This window comes from Ursus maritimus (genome assembly GCF_017311325.1).
Source record: "Ursus maritimus isolate PB19 chromosome X unlocalized genomic scaffold, ASM1731132v1 scaffold_X1, whole genome shotgun sequence".
NCBI classification, from domain to species: domain Eukaryota; kingdom Metazoa; phylum Chordata; class Mammalia; order Carnivora; family Ursidae; genus Ursus; species Ursus maritimus.
Window position 1 is genome coordinate 119123146 of NW_024423319.1, and position 12723 is coordinate 119135868.

Genomic DNA, 12723 nt, shown 5'->3' on the forward strand with positions numbered 1-12723 from the left:
CCGGGGGATGATGTGTGGGTGGCTGCAAAGTAAACACTGTCAGTAGACATCACACCTCAGTAGATCCTGAGCTGCATCTCATAAATTACTGTAACATTGATTTCTACATCCTAGTAAAATCTAGATTCCTTCTAGTGGCCCACCACGTTCTCCATGTTCTGGCCCCGTGTAGTAGGCAGACTTTAATTATGGCTCCTGATGATCCCCGTCTCCTGGTAGTCATAGCCTTGTGTCATCCTGACCTTTTGAGTGTGGGCTGTGATGGTTACATCCCCAAAAATTAGAATACAGCAAAGGTGATGGCATGTCATGTCTCTGGTTGGGTTACAAAAGACTTGGACTCTGTCTTGTTAGAAGGCCCTCCCTTGCTTGCTTAGAGAAAGCTGCCATGGTGGAGAGGCCTGTGTGACGAGGGACTCAGATGGCCTTGCATGAACAGCAGCCAGGTACTGAGGTCCAGATCCACAGCCCTAAGGGAACGGATTCTACCCACAACCTTGTGCAGGTTCTTCCCAATCAAGCCATCAGATGACATCACAGCCCTTGAGATGCTCTGAATCAGAGGATGTAGTTAAGCCATGCTCAGACTCCTGACCACGGAAATGGACATTATAAGTGTATGTTGTTTTAAGTCACTAAAGGTTATGTAATTTGTTACACAGCAGTAGAAAATATTATTTTGTTTATGGTCAGTTTCTCCCCCAACACTAGAATGTAAACTAGCAAAAAAAAAAAAAAGAAGAAAGAGCATGTGCTTTTTGTCTGTTTTTTCCCCCACCAATGCATTTATCGACCGTATTATCATGCCTGGCACACAGTTATTTGTCCAATGTGCTTGTCATCAAATGAATCAACATGTATTTAGGAATTACATAGTTAAACCATATCCTTTACAAATAAGCTAAAATCATTCATACTTGAGTGAATGTCATCTTTATTAGATTGTATATATACGTACAATATTAGTTTAAACACCTAAATATCAACATATGGATACAAATACACACATACACACACGTATATCACAAATACATGCATATAAGTTGAATGTGAATACAAATGTTTTCACTTTGCGCATGAAAGAACAAGGGCAACAGAGGCATTATTCGAGAACTCAGGTGGCGTTTCACTTCTCATTGTTCTGTTTCACATCATATGGTCTCTGTTTCCAGAGAGTAGCTATGTCTGTGGAAGCCCAATTAGTGGATGTGGAAACTACTTTGCCTTCAAAGGCAGTGCCTTCAAAACACAGGCTGTCCATCTTGATGTTTAAATGCCTTCCCATGAAATACCTCTCTGTGGCATTTCTCCTCTCATTCATCGTATTCTTCAGCTGCAGGATTTCTCTTTGTTTCTTTTTATGATTTCTTTTTTTTTTTTTAAATGATTTTTTATTATATTATGTTAGTCACCATACAGTACATCCCCGGTTTTCGATGTAAGGCTCGATGATTCATTAGTTGTGTATAACACCCAGTGCACCATGCAGTATGTGCCCTCCTTACTACCCATCACCGGCCTATCCCATTCCCCCACCCCCCTCCCCTCTGTAGCCCTCAGTTTGTTTCTCATAGTCCATAGTCTCTCATGTTTCATTCCCCCTTCTGATTACCCCCCCTTTCTTTATCCCTTTCTTCCCCTACCGATCTTCCTAGTTCTTAAGTTCCATAGATGAGAGAAATCATATGATAGTTGTCTTTCTCTGCTTGACTTATTTCACTTAGCATTATCTCTTCCAGTGCCGTCCATGTTGTAGCAAATGTTGAGAACTCGTTCTTTCTGATAGCTGAGTAATATTCCATTGTATATATGGACCACAACTTCTTAATCCAGTCATCTGTTGAAGGGCATCTCGGCTCCTTCCACGATTTAGCTATTGTGGACATTGCTGCTATGAACATTGGGGTGCATATGGCCCTTCTCTTCACTACGTCTGTATCTTTGGGGTAAACACCCAGTAGTGCAATGGCTGGATCATAGGGTAGCTCAATTTTTAACTTTTTAAGGGACCTCCACACTGTTTTTCAGAGTGGCTGTACCAACTTGCATTCCCACCAACAATGTAGGAGGGATCCCCTTTCTCCACATCCTCTCCAACAATTGTTGTTTCTTGCCTTGTCTATTTTTGCCATTCTAACTGGCGTAAGGTGGTATCTCAGTGTGGTTTTGATTTGAATTTCCTTGATGGCTAATGATTTTGAACATTTTTTCATGTGTCTGTTAGCCATTTGTATGTCTTCATTGGAAAAGTGTCTGTTCATATCTTCTGCCCATTTTTTGATTTGTTTATTTGTTTCTCGTGTATTGAGTTTGAGAAGTTCTTTGTAGATCTTGGATACCAGTCCTTTATCTGTAGTGTCATTTGCAAATATCTTCTCCCATTCCGTGGGCTGCCTCTTAGTTTTTCTGACTGTTTCCTTGGCTGTGCAGAAACTTTTAATCTTGATGAAGTCCCATAAATTCATTTTATCTTTTGTTTCTCTTGCCTTTGGGGATGTATCATGAAAAAGGTTGCTTTGGCCGATGTCGTAGAGGTTGTTGCCTATGTTCTCCTCTAGAATTTTGATGGATTCCTGTCTCACATCGAGGTCTTTCATCCATTTGGAGTTTATTTTTGTGTATGGTGTGAGATAGTGGTCAAGTTTCATTCTTTTGCATGTAGCTGTCCAATTTTCTTTTTATGATTTCTATCCCTCTGTTGAACTTCTCATTTTGTTTGTATATTGTTTTCCTGATTTCATTGAATTTTCTGTGCTTTCTTGTAGCTCACTGACCTTCCTAAAACAACTATTTTGAATTCTTTGTTGGGCAAACCTCAGACCTCCATTTCTTTGGGGGTCCGTTACTAGAAAATTATTGTGTTCTTTGATGGTGTCATGTTTTCTTGATTTTTCGTGTGCCCCAAAGTGTTGCACAGCTGTCTTTACATTTGAAGAAGGATTCACCTCCACCAGTCTTTACTGACTGGCTTTGGAAGAGAAATAGCTTCTATCAGTCCTGCTAGAGATGCTGAGGCTTCCTCAGGCCTTTTCTGTGAATATGCCTACTCCACTTCCTGTTCCTTGACCCTTCTCTTGACCCAGGCTGGGTGCCTACAGCCTGTTCTAGCTCTCTGGGTGGTCCTGAAAGCTCAAGTTTGTGTGCTGTCTTTCAGTGCCACAGAGTTGGGCCAGCTTTCTGTGTGTGCTTATTAGCCTTCTGCAAAGTCTAACTCTGGCCGCTGTCAGGGGTGCACACAGGGAGCTACTGTGATGTGGGTGTGTGGGTGAGGTGTACAGAGCATTAGGGGTACCCATGGGCCAGCTGGGGAGATGGACTCATGAAGTGCCCCAGCAGCTGGCTCATTTGCAGGCTTTCTGATAGCATCTGTGAAGTGGTTAGTAGGCTCTGCATCCCTTCTATGCCCCTTGCGAACCCCAGCCCCTGCTCACCTGGCAGGGGGATAGTGTGATCACAGGAGCCCTGGCTGCTCTTCTGTCATCTGCTCTGTGCCTCCCACTCATGCAGCTCATCACAGTACTCTCGGTGGGGCAAGAACGAGATGGGCCTCTTCGGCAGTGTCCCGCACAGCTGAGGAAGCTGGGTGCTCTCTCACATGCTCTCACTTTCCCCCCTGGGAGAAATCACAGGCCAAGAAGCGCTCCTTTGGGACTGAGGTATGCCACCTTAAAGGATGACGTGGGTAAAGTCAAACTGTCCCTCTTAACCCTCTTCATTGTCTGATCTTGGATCTTTTTTTTTCTTCCAGTGGTGCGCCGGAACTTCTCCGCTGGACTCCCGGACTTCTAAAGGTACTCTCATCTGAAAGATTGTCAGAGTCAGTGTTCCTTCTAGGGAAGGTGGCAGAAAACTCCTATTCTGCCATTTTGCTGACATCGTACTCTCATGTTTTTCTTACCTGCATTTATGAGTTTAGGATTATGATTTTCTATTGACTATTTACACCTGATTTTAGCATGTTTGGGCCAAGGGCTTCTCTTTCCATGTCCTAACCAGGAATTGGCACATTATTTTTCTGTAAAAGGCCAAATAGTACATATTTTCCACTTTGTGGGCCATATGGTTTCTGTCCCAATTACTTAATTGAAACATGAAGGCAGCCACATCTATATAGATGTGAACTCATGGGTGTGGTTGTGTTCCAGTAAAGCTTTATTTACAAAAAGAAGTGGTGGGCTGAATTTGGCCCATGGGCCACAGTCTGCCGACCCTTGCCTCAATCTGTGGCATGTTCCCTGGCCTGATTAGCTCCCTGCCTAACCCCACTCAGGTAGAAGGATGTGTATAAAAGAGCTAAATTACAGCTATTTGCTTTGGGCTGTGGTAATTTACCAGGGAGACTCTTGGGGAAGTATAAAATGCAGACACATTGTGGTTCATATCATGCCTTATGACTTCATAGCTGTAGGACGGTCTGTGCATTCATTAATCCCTCGGTGTGCACATGTTGATGGTAATATTGTTAATCATAGATAGTATTTTCCAGTATGTTTCCTGGTGAAGGAGTGAGGCAGGAGCCAAAGGGATAGGTTTGAAGCTGACTGTGCAATCATCCTAGGAATGGGAATTCAGGGTTGAACAGAAGATGAAGGAAAGAGAGCGTCTGGTGTTTGAAATGACAGATCATGTTGAGTTGATATTCAAATCCCCCGTCATAGCTCTAGCTATCGCTTTTGAAAATCATTGATCAAAACTGTTCGAGGGAAAATGCCATTGTTTCTCTTGCCTTTGTATTCTGTTAATTTCATAGTTCTGGGTCATGCCCTAGAATATCCTTAATCAATATTTGCCTATTTGCAGAGGGTTTCATTTCTTATTCCTCTGTGAGGCTGATTTGAAATGACTCCAGACATCCTGTGACCATCAGCTGCCCATTTTTCTTTTCTACTAGGTAACCTGGAACTGTTTTCAAGCCGTACAACAGGTCAGCTTCCAATTTCTAGCTGTCTCTGGAAGTCTTAATTATTCATTGGCATTTGTGGAATTTGTAGCATGATCTTTAATTATCTTTCCATTATGATGACATGTTAGATGGCTTTGGGGTAATCTTTTCCGAAGAAGTGAATAATTAATTTTCTCCGATTGTGGAGGTACCGACCTGGAGTATGGAAGCTGTATTTGTGTGGTGGAAATCTGGCTTTGCAGCTAGAGGACTCTCTGTGTTCGAATCTGTAGTTCTGCCTTCATACTGTGATCTTGGCCCCATTGCTTAATCCCTCTGAGAATAAAATCGTGCATGGAAAAAATGGGACGAATAATTCCTTCCTTTTGGGACAGCTTTAAGAGTAGGAACTAATGTAAAAAAAGCTACTCACACAATGCATTGCACAGAATACTTGCTCAATAAATGAAAAGTAGTATTAAAATGAGAAAATATGAGTGGAATTGTAATAAGAAAACATACGTTGTACTACTGGCTGAGTGCTGAAAATTCTTGATATACTTAAACAAAAATGGTGCAGTGTGGCCATTAAATCAAGAATTATTTTGAGGGATCCTGAGTGGTTCGGTTGGTTAAGCAGCCGACTCTTGATGTCAGCTTAGGTCATGATCCCAGAGTCCCAGGATTGAGCTCTGTGTCTGGCTCAGCTGGAGTCTGCTTGAGATTCTGTCTCCCTCTTCCTCTGCCCCCTCCCCTCACTTGCACACTCTCTCTCAAACAAATCAATAAATCTTCCAAAAAAAAAATCACATCAAAAGCAACTTTTTAGTTCATGCTAATGAGACGAAGTGGAGGATAAGGTAGGAGAATATAAATAACTATAATTGTCCATTATTTCTAATTTGCATTGACCAGTCATCAGTTGTCTTTTCAGTAGGGTTGTGCTGACTAATAACAGTAACAAACTTTATTACTTCAGTTCCTTTCTGTGCTCGACTTTGGCCAAGTCCCGAGGAGTAGAGCTCTTGCTCTAAGTGGGACAGGGGGTTCCTGCTAGAATACCCATCTGTCGTTAATAGTTAGCCTTTGAGCACGTGAAAAGCAGGTTCTTTTCCCAACATGTGATGGCAGCTTGCATGGCTTTAAGGTGACTACACAATAGCAGTTATGGGACAAATTACCTAAACTCCCTGAGTTTTAATTGTGTCATCTGTGCAACAAGAAGGTGTGGTTCTTTGGGCCTCTGAAATCTTTCGTCAGCTCTAATATTCTGTAATTCCAAGGCATTTCTACTGCTAGAATCAGAAGCATTGGATTTTTCTCCCCAAATGCCCATTTCAAGACTCAAACCAAATTTCATCCTTGCTGAGACAAGGCCTGGAATATCTGACCTAGTTACCCACCTCCCTGCTGTTATTTCAGCTGATAGCTGCAATTATTCAGATAGTGCAAATTCATCACAAATATTCTTTGACTAAAGTCATGCTAGAATTAATTTCCCAGCCATTTGAGATGGTTTAAAACACTGTAGGCTAGGGTGCATTCATTAAGTACTATAATTGCATTTAGATCAGTCACTATTTGTCTTTCCCCCTATTTTCAATAGAAAACAAAGAGTTCTCTCTCCGCTCTGCCCTTCTTCCTTGTGCCTTCTTTAAAATTTTGGTCTGGCAGCTGCGGAATCCGTATGGCGGCAAGTTTCTGATTCCTGCAGCTGCTGGCTGTGTGCTTCCCAAAGCTCTGGACTATGAACTTAATCCAAGATCTTTGTTGTTTCCATAGCAACCGGGACAGCTACAGGTCCGGCATTTTGGAAAAGGAGAGAGTGGATATGTATGTTACATAATAGATCTGTGTGCTTTTGAAAACATTCATTCTTTTTTCTTTTTTTAAGATTTTATTTATTTAGGGGCACCTGGGTAGCGCAGTCAGCTAGACGGCCGATTCTTAGTTTTGGCTGGGGTCGTGATCTCATTGTTGTGAGGTTGAGCCCACATTGGGATTCACACCCAGTGCGGAGTCTGAGATTATTCTCTCTCCCTCTGCCCCTACTGCTTATGCTCCCTCTTTTTCTCTCTATCAAATAAGTAAAATCTTTTTAAATAAAAACATAAAAAATAAGTAAATAAAATCTTTATTTATTTGAGGGAGAGAGATAGAGCATGAGTGCAGGGGGAGGGGCAGAAGGGGAGGCAGGGCGAAAATCTCAAGCAGACTCCCCAATAAGCACAGGGCCCAGGTGGGACTCGATCTCTCCACCCTGAGATCATGACCTGTGTCAAAACCAAGAGTTGGATGCTCAACCAACTGAGCCACCCAGGTGTCCCCTGAAAACATTTATTCTGAATTCTGGAAAATCACATAAAATATTAGCATATCAAGAGGACCTGGTTTGGGGAGACAGTCACGGAATCAGTTAATAAATGGGATATTTCCATTCTCTCAAGAATTTCTTTGTAGTATAAGCCACGTTGAACATGAGCAAAGTACACCTGTGAATTTTGTCCAGTTGTATTCTTCTAACGCCCTAGTGTTTAAAGATGGGCCCTATAGTTGTGGAAGATAAAGCATTTTCTACCTACTTCTCACTGATTATTGTGAGTGACCTACTGAAGGCTGTTGAAGCCTTTGTGCCTATCAGTGTTAATGCTTCTTCCTGCATTCTGACTATGGTTTGTGCTAGTATGGAACTTTCTTTCTATTCCTACCTTTGGATTATAAAGAAACAGTCAAAATACTGAGGTTTTCATACCCATTTTCCAGATCATTTTGTATCAAGTAGACACTATTTAAAAGGTATTTCATATTTAGAGGAAGCTCTCCAGAATTATGATAGAAGTGTTTATGGCAGGAGACTTGATTTGGATCGTACTGAAATTTTCTAGATGTATCCTGTGTGCCAAGCTCTGCCAAGGCCACTGCTTTGTAATCAATCTCCTAACCCTGCCACCCTGTGAAGTAGGCAGGACTGATTGTCAGCTGATGTCTCTTGGCGTGGCTCACTATGGTCTATGGCCAGTGTGAGTTGTTGGTGACCCTTTTCATTGGTTGGTACTCACACAAGGCTGGTAGTTAAATATTTCGAATATCACACTTGGAAAGAGTTGTTAATATCCCTCTCTTTCAGAATCTAAAGAAACATGCAAATTTACAGAAAATACTCTTGTAGAAGGGTAATCTTTTATAAATGACTAAACTATTTAGATTCTCTTTTTAAATTCAGTTAGCTGTGCTGTTTCAGTTATACATTTTTGAGAGCCATATTGCATAAAGAATTTATGTAACTTTTACCTCTATACCCAACATTTAAAGACAAGGGTGTTTCTGTATTTTCACATGAATACAACCCACAGACTACTGGGGAATATATATATTTTTCTCTTTTCTCTTCATTATCATGCGTGGTTACATTTAGAAGCAATTTAAGAAGATTTGTGACAAGACAGGTGAGCAAGATTTTGTGCTATTGATCAAATGTCCATGTGAGGACGTGTTATAATAGTGGCAGACAGGTAATCTATACATTCAGACTCATGGAATGTATTCTGTTCTCCAAAGAAATTGGGCCAAGATGTTTGCCACAACCCCATTTGCTGAAAGGCTGAAATGCAAGCTGATGAGTACAGTTAGAGAACATAAATTGATCCTCCGATTTAAAGGAAGAATGGATTCAATTGTCTCATTGAGAACATACGCATTGTGCTTCCATTTATAAATTTAGATTTTGGCTTGATCATTTTATTTTAAAAGCACAATAGGACTTGGAGAGTTCTTGCGAGCCACTTTCTCCATGCCTGACAAGTGGATAAAAATATGTAATAAATCCAATTGCTCTGAGATGGAAAAGAATGTGCAAATCATTAGTATTTTTAGAAAATCATTATACTTTAAACTCCTCACATGCCTTTGTCAAGTGAATACAATTCACAGACGATGTTAAGGCAATTTAAACACAGCAGTTTTTGGTGAAACTATATTTAAGATGGAATCTATAAAAAATGTCCAAAATGGCTAGTTACTTGCTCTCAGATTATAAAACTAGGGTTTATATGCTAAACATAAAATTACCCTAAAACCTTTAACACTAACTTTCAAACCTTCAGCATAGCCTTGTGAAGTGTGGTTGTCATTTAGAATGTGTACAGATCCTTTTCCTGTCTGCCATTTCTCATCGCTGAAGAGCGGGAGATGCAGCCTGGCATTTGAGTCTGGAAATTCACAATTCAGAAAACTCAAGGGGGAAACTCACTTAGAAATAAAATATTCATTTATGTTTTTATTGCTCATTACCTTAAACTGTGCCTTTGATGCATAATGTTAACGTGATGATTAGTGACTCTAGTTAGCCTTTCCTATAAAAGAGGAAGAAAAAAGTAAATTTGTGATGAAGTTTAGCACCAAAGAGAGCTGTATTCTTCACCGTCCCACATTTACTGACTCCCTCAAGTGGGAAGAAACTGAGGAATCAAAGGATACACTTTGGGGAAAAAAGCAATTGCTGAAATGTGTATATGTAGACTTATTTGCATATGTATTTTATTTTGGAATGGGACTATCAGGAAATTATATGCTGCTATAAGTGACCTACAGAGAGCGTTTCTTGTGCGCAATACCCGGTACACCTCGAGGAAGTGGGTGTTAATAGTCGACATGAGGGAAGTAAAGTGTGTTGAAGGATAGGAGTGCATCACAAATGGGTAAAAGGAGGAAGTTAGTGGAAAATTGAGGCCCTCAGTAGTGACATTAGAAAGCACGGTCATAAGGGGACTGAGCGGAGACAGAAGCTGATGTCCTCTGCTGTGGTCACTGGGGAGCCAGGTCTATCAGGAGGGAAAGCAATGGAGGGGGTAAAGCCTGGTCAGGACTCGGACTGCTATCAGTCTATCCTCAGTAAGTCCAGGATGATACGGTCAAGGGCTATTACATGTTCAAGTCTATTGCAAACCCGAAACGCTTTGCTTAGTGGATTTCTGTTTTGGTTTTCCAAAAACGTATTTTGATTTTTTTTGTTTTTTTACTGACAACTCTCAAGGTTTTTCTTTTCTTTTTTTTTTAATTTTTTTTAAAGATTTTATTTATTTATTCGACAGAGATAGAGACAGCCAGCGAGAGAGGGAACACAAGCAGGGAGAGTGGGAGAGGAAGAAGCAGGCTTCCAGCAGAGGAGCCTGATGTGGGGCTCGATCCCGGAATGCCGGGATCAGGCCATGAGCCGAAGGCAGACGCTTAACAACTGTGCCACCCAGGCGCCCCTCTTTTTTTTTTTTTTTTAAAATCATTATAAGAACACTTAACATGAGATCTACCCTCCACACATTTTAAGTGCACAGTCCACTATTGTTAACTATAGGCACAATGTGGTAAGGCAGTACTCTAGAACTTACTCATTTTATAGAACTGAAACTCTATGCCCATTGAAAAACAACTGCCCATTTTCCCTCTCCCCCAGGCCCTGCTAGCCCCGATTATTCTACTCACTGCTTCTACGTGTTTGATTACCCTAGGTACCTCTTATAAGCAGAATCATTCAATATTTGTACTTTTGTGAATGGCTTATTTCATTTAGCATAAGGTCCTCCAGGCTTATCTATGTTGTCACAAATGGCAGGATTTCCTTCTTTTTAAAAGGCTGAATAATATTCTGTTGTATGTCTGTATCACATTTTCTTTTTTAAAAAAAGTTTTTATTTATTTACTTATTTATTTGACAGAGAGAGTACAAGCAGGGGGAGCATCAGACACTGAGGGAGAGGGAGAAACAGGCTCCCCGCTGAGCAAGGAGCCTGACGTGGGGCCCGATCCCAGGACCCTGAGATCATGACCTGAGCCAAAGGCAGACGCTTAACCGACTGAACCACCCAAGCGCCCCTCTATCACGTTTTGTTCACTCGTGCATCTATTGGTGGGCATTTAGGTGGTTTCTATATCTTGTCTTCTATATCATGTTGCAGTAAACACGAGAGTGTAGATATCTCTTTGATATCTGGATTTCAGTTCTATTGGATATGTACCCAGAAGTGGGTTTTTTGGATAGAGACTCAGAGTGGGATTGCTAGATTATATGGCAGTTCTTCATAAAAAATTTAACTTCCGTACTGTTTTCCACTGTGGCTGTAGCATTTCACATTTCCATCAACAGTGTACAGGGTTCCCATTTCTCCGCGTCTTTGCCAACACTCGTTATCTTTTGTTTTTTTTGATAATAGATATCCTAGCAGGTGTGAGGTGGTATCTAACTGTGGTTTTCATTTTTCATTTTCCTGATGCTGTCATATTGAGTACCTTTTCATATTACCTGTTGATAATTTATATGTCTTCTTTGGAGAAATGCCTATCCCAGTTCTTGACCCACTTTAAAATCAGGTTATTTTTTAAAAATAAAAAAAATAAAATTAGGTTTTTAATTCTTGAGTTGTAGGAATTTCTTTTATATTGTAGATATTAATCCCTTATCAAATACTTGGTTTGGAAATATTTTCTCTCAATTCACTAAGTCACCTTTTTACTTTTTTGGTTTTTTCCTTTGCTATGCAGAAGCTTTTTACTTTTATATAGTTCTTCTTGTCTATTTTTGCTTCTGTTGCTTGTGGTTTTCATGTCATATTCAAGAAATCATTGCCTACATATAGTCACTGCATTGTGTACCCGAAACTAATGTAATGTTGTGTGTCAACTATAGTTCAACTAAAAAAAAAAAAGAAAAGAAAAGAAAAGAAATTATTGCCTAAATCAGGGCCATGAAGTTTTATTCTAGGAGTTTTATAATTTCTGACCTTACATTTAAGTCCTTAATCCATTTTGAGGATGAGTTTTTGTGAGTGGTGTGTGATGGGGATCTAATTTCATTTATTTACATGTGGATGTCCAGTTTTCCCAGCACCATTTTTTGAAGACATCTCTCAAGTTTTTCAAGCAAATATATGGAAGTAATTATAACGCTAAGGTTCTTAGCTCCTGAGTAGACTGGCTGTATTACACTATCATCATCTGAATGGTGTGCTGGGAAGTGCCTGTTCTCTGGGCATACACACACACATAAATACATCTCACACACGCACAGCACACATACACACTCTCAAGGCAACCTGTCATATATGCTTCTAGCTGCTGGGACAGCCATACAGCATTAGCTCCAAAACCGGAGGCTTTCTTTCTTCCTTGCAGAAGATAAAATTTTTCCCCTCTTTAAAAATATATACTATCATTCATTAAGTCTGAGGGTTCTTCTTTACTCTATAATGGAATAAAGAAGCACACACTCTTTCATTTCTTTGCTGTGCCCTCTGTCCAAAACAGAGAGACACTTTGTTTTGAGGATTTTTATGCTAATAACTTTAGGGATTTAGAAAAATTGATAAAACATTAGAGAATATACTGTTTCCGGTCTCTTTAAATGTCATCAATTCTTGCTTTCTTTGGGGTTTCTTATGATTCCTTTGTTGGAATGCTTAATGGAAATATTCAGCTTTGCAGTTTTATTATTGAGAGGTTACAGTTTCTCAAATGTACTTTTCCTTCTGGCTCTTTTTTAGTTATAATTAAAGAATAAATGTATACTGATGAACAAAAGTATCTCAGTATTTCAAATGGGCAATTTATATCTCTGGACCCCAGGCTAGGTCATTCCTTTGTGGTGGTCATTAGGTCATAGTTATTCTGGTTTTCCTCTATTTCTGGGCACTAGGTAGGATTTTGGGCATGGTGATGTGACACAGTTTGGCCAATAAAATTGATTGGAAAAAACATGACTCACTTCTGGGGTATTCAAGCCAGTGCATGATTCATAATGTTCCTCTCCTCTCCTCTCCTCTCCTCTCCTCTCCTCTCCTCTCCTCTCCTCT

The 12723-nt window shown here is 40.3% G+C and overlaps 1 long non-coding RNA gene across 3 annotated transcripts in view; it reads left to right on the forward strand.

Moving 5' to 3' along the window:
• Nucleotides 1-12723, forward strand: part of LOC103666322 — a 457349-nt gene that overhangs the window by 263068 nt on the left and 181558 nt on the right. For all 3 annotated transcript variants that reach the window (XR_005835895.1, XR_005835900.1, XR_005835898.1), the window contains one exon: nucleotides 3749-3791. This is a non-coding gene — a long non-coding RNA (uncharacterized LOC103666322). The remainder of the gene's footprint in view (nucleotides 1-3748; nucleotides 3792-12723) is intronic.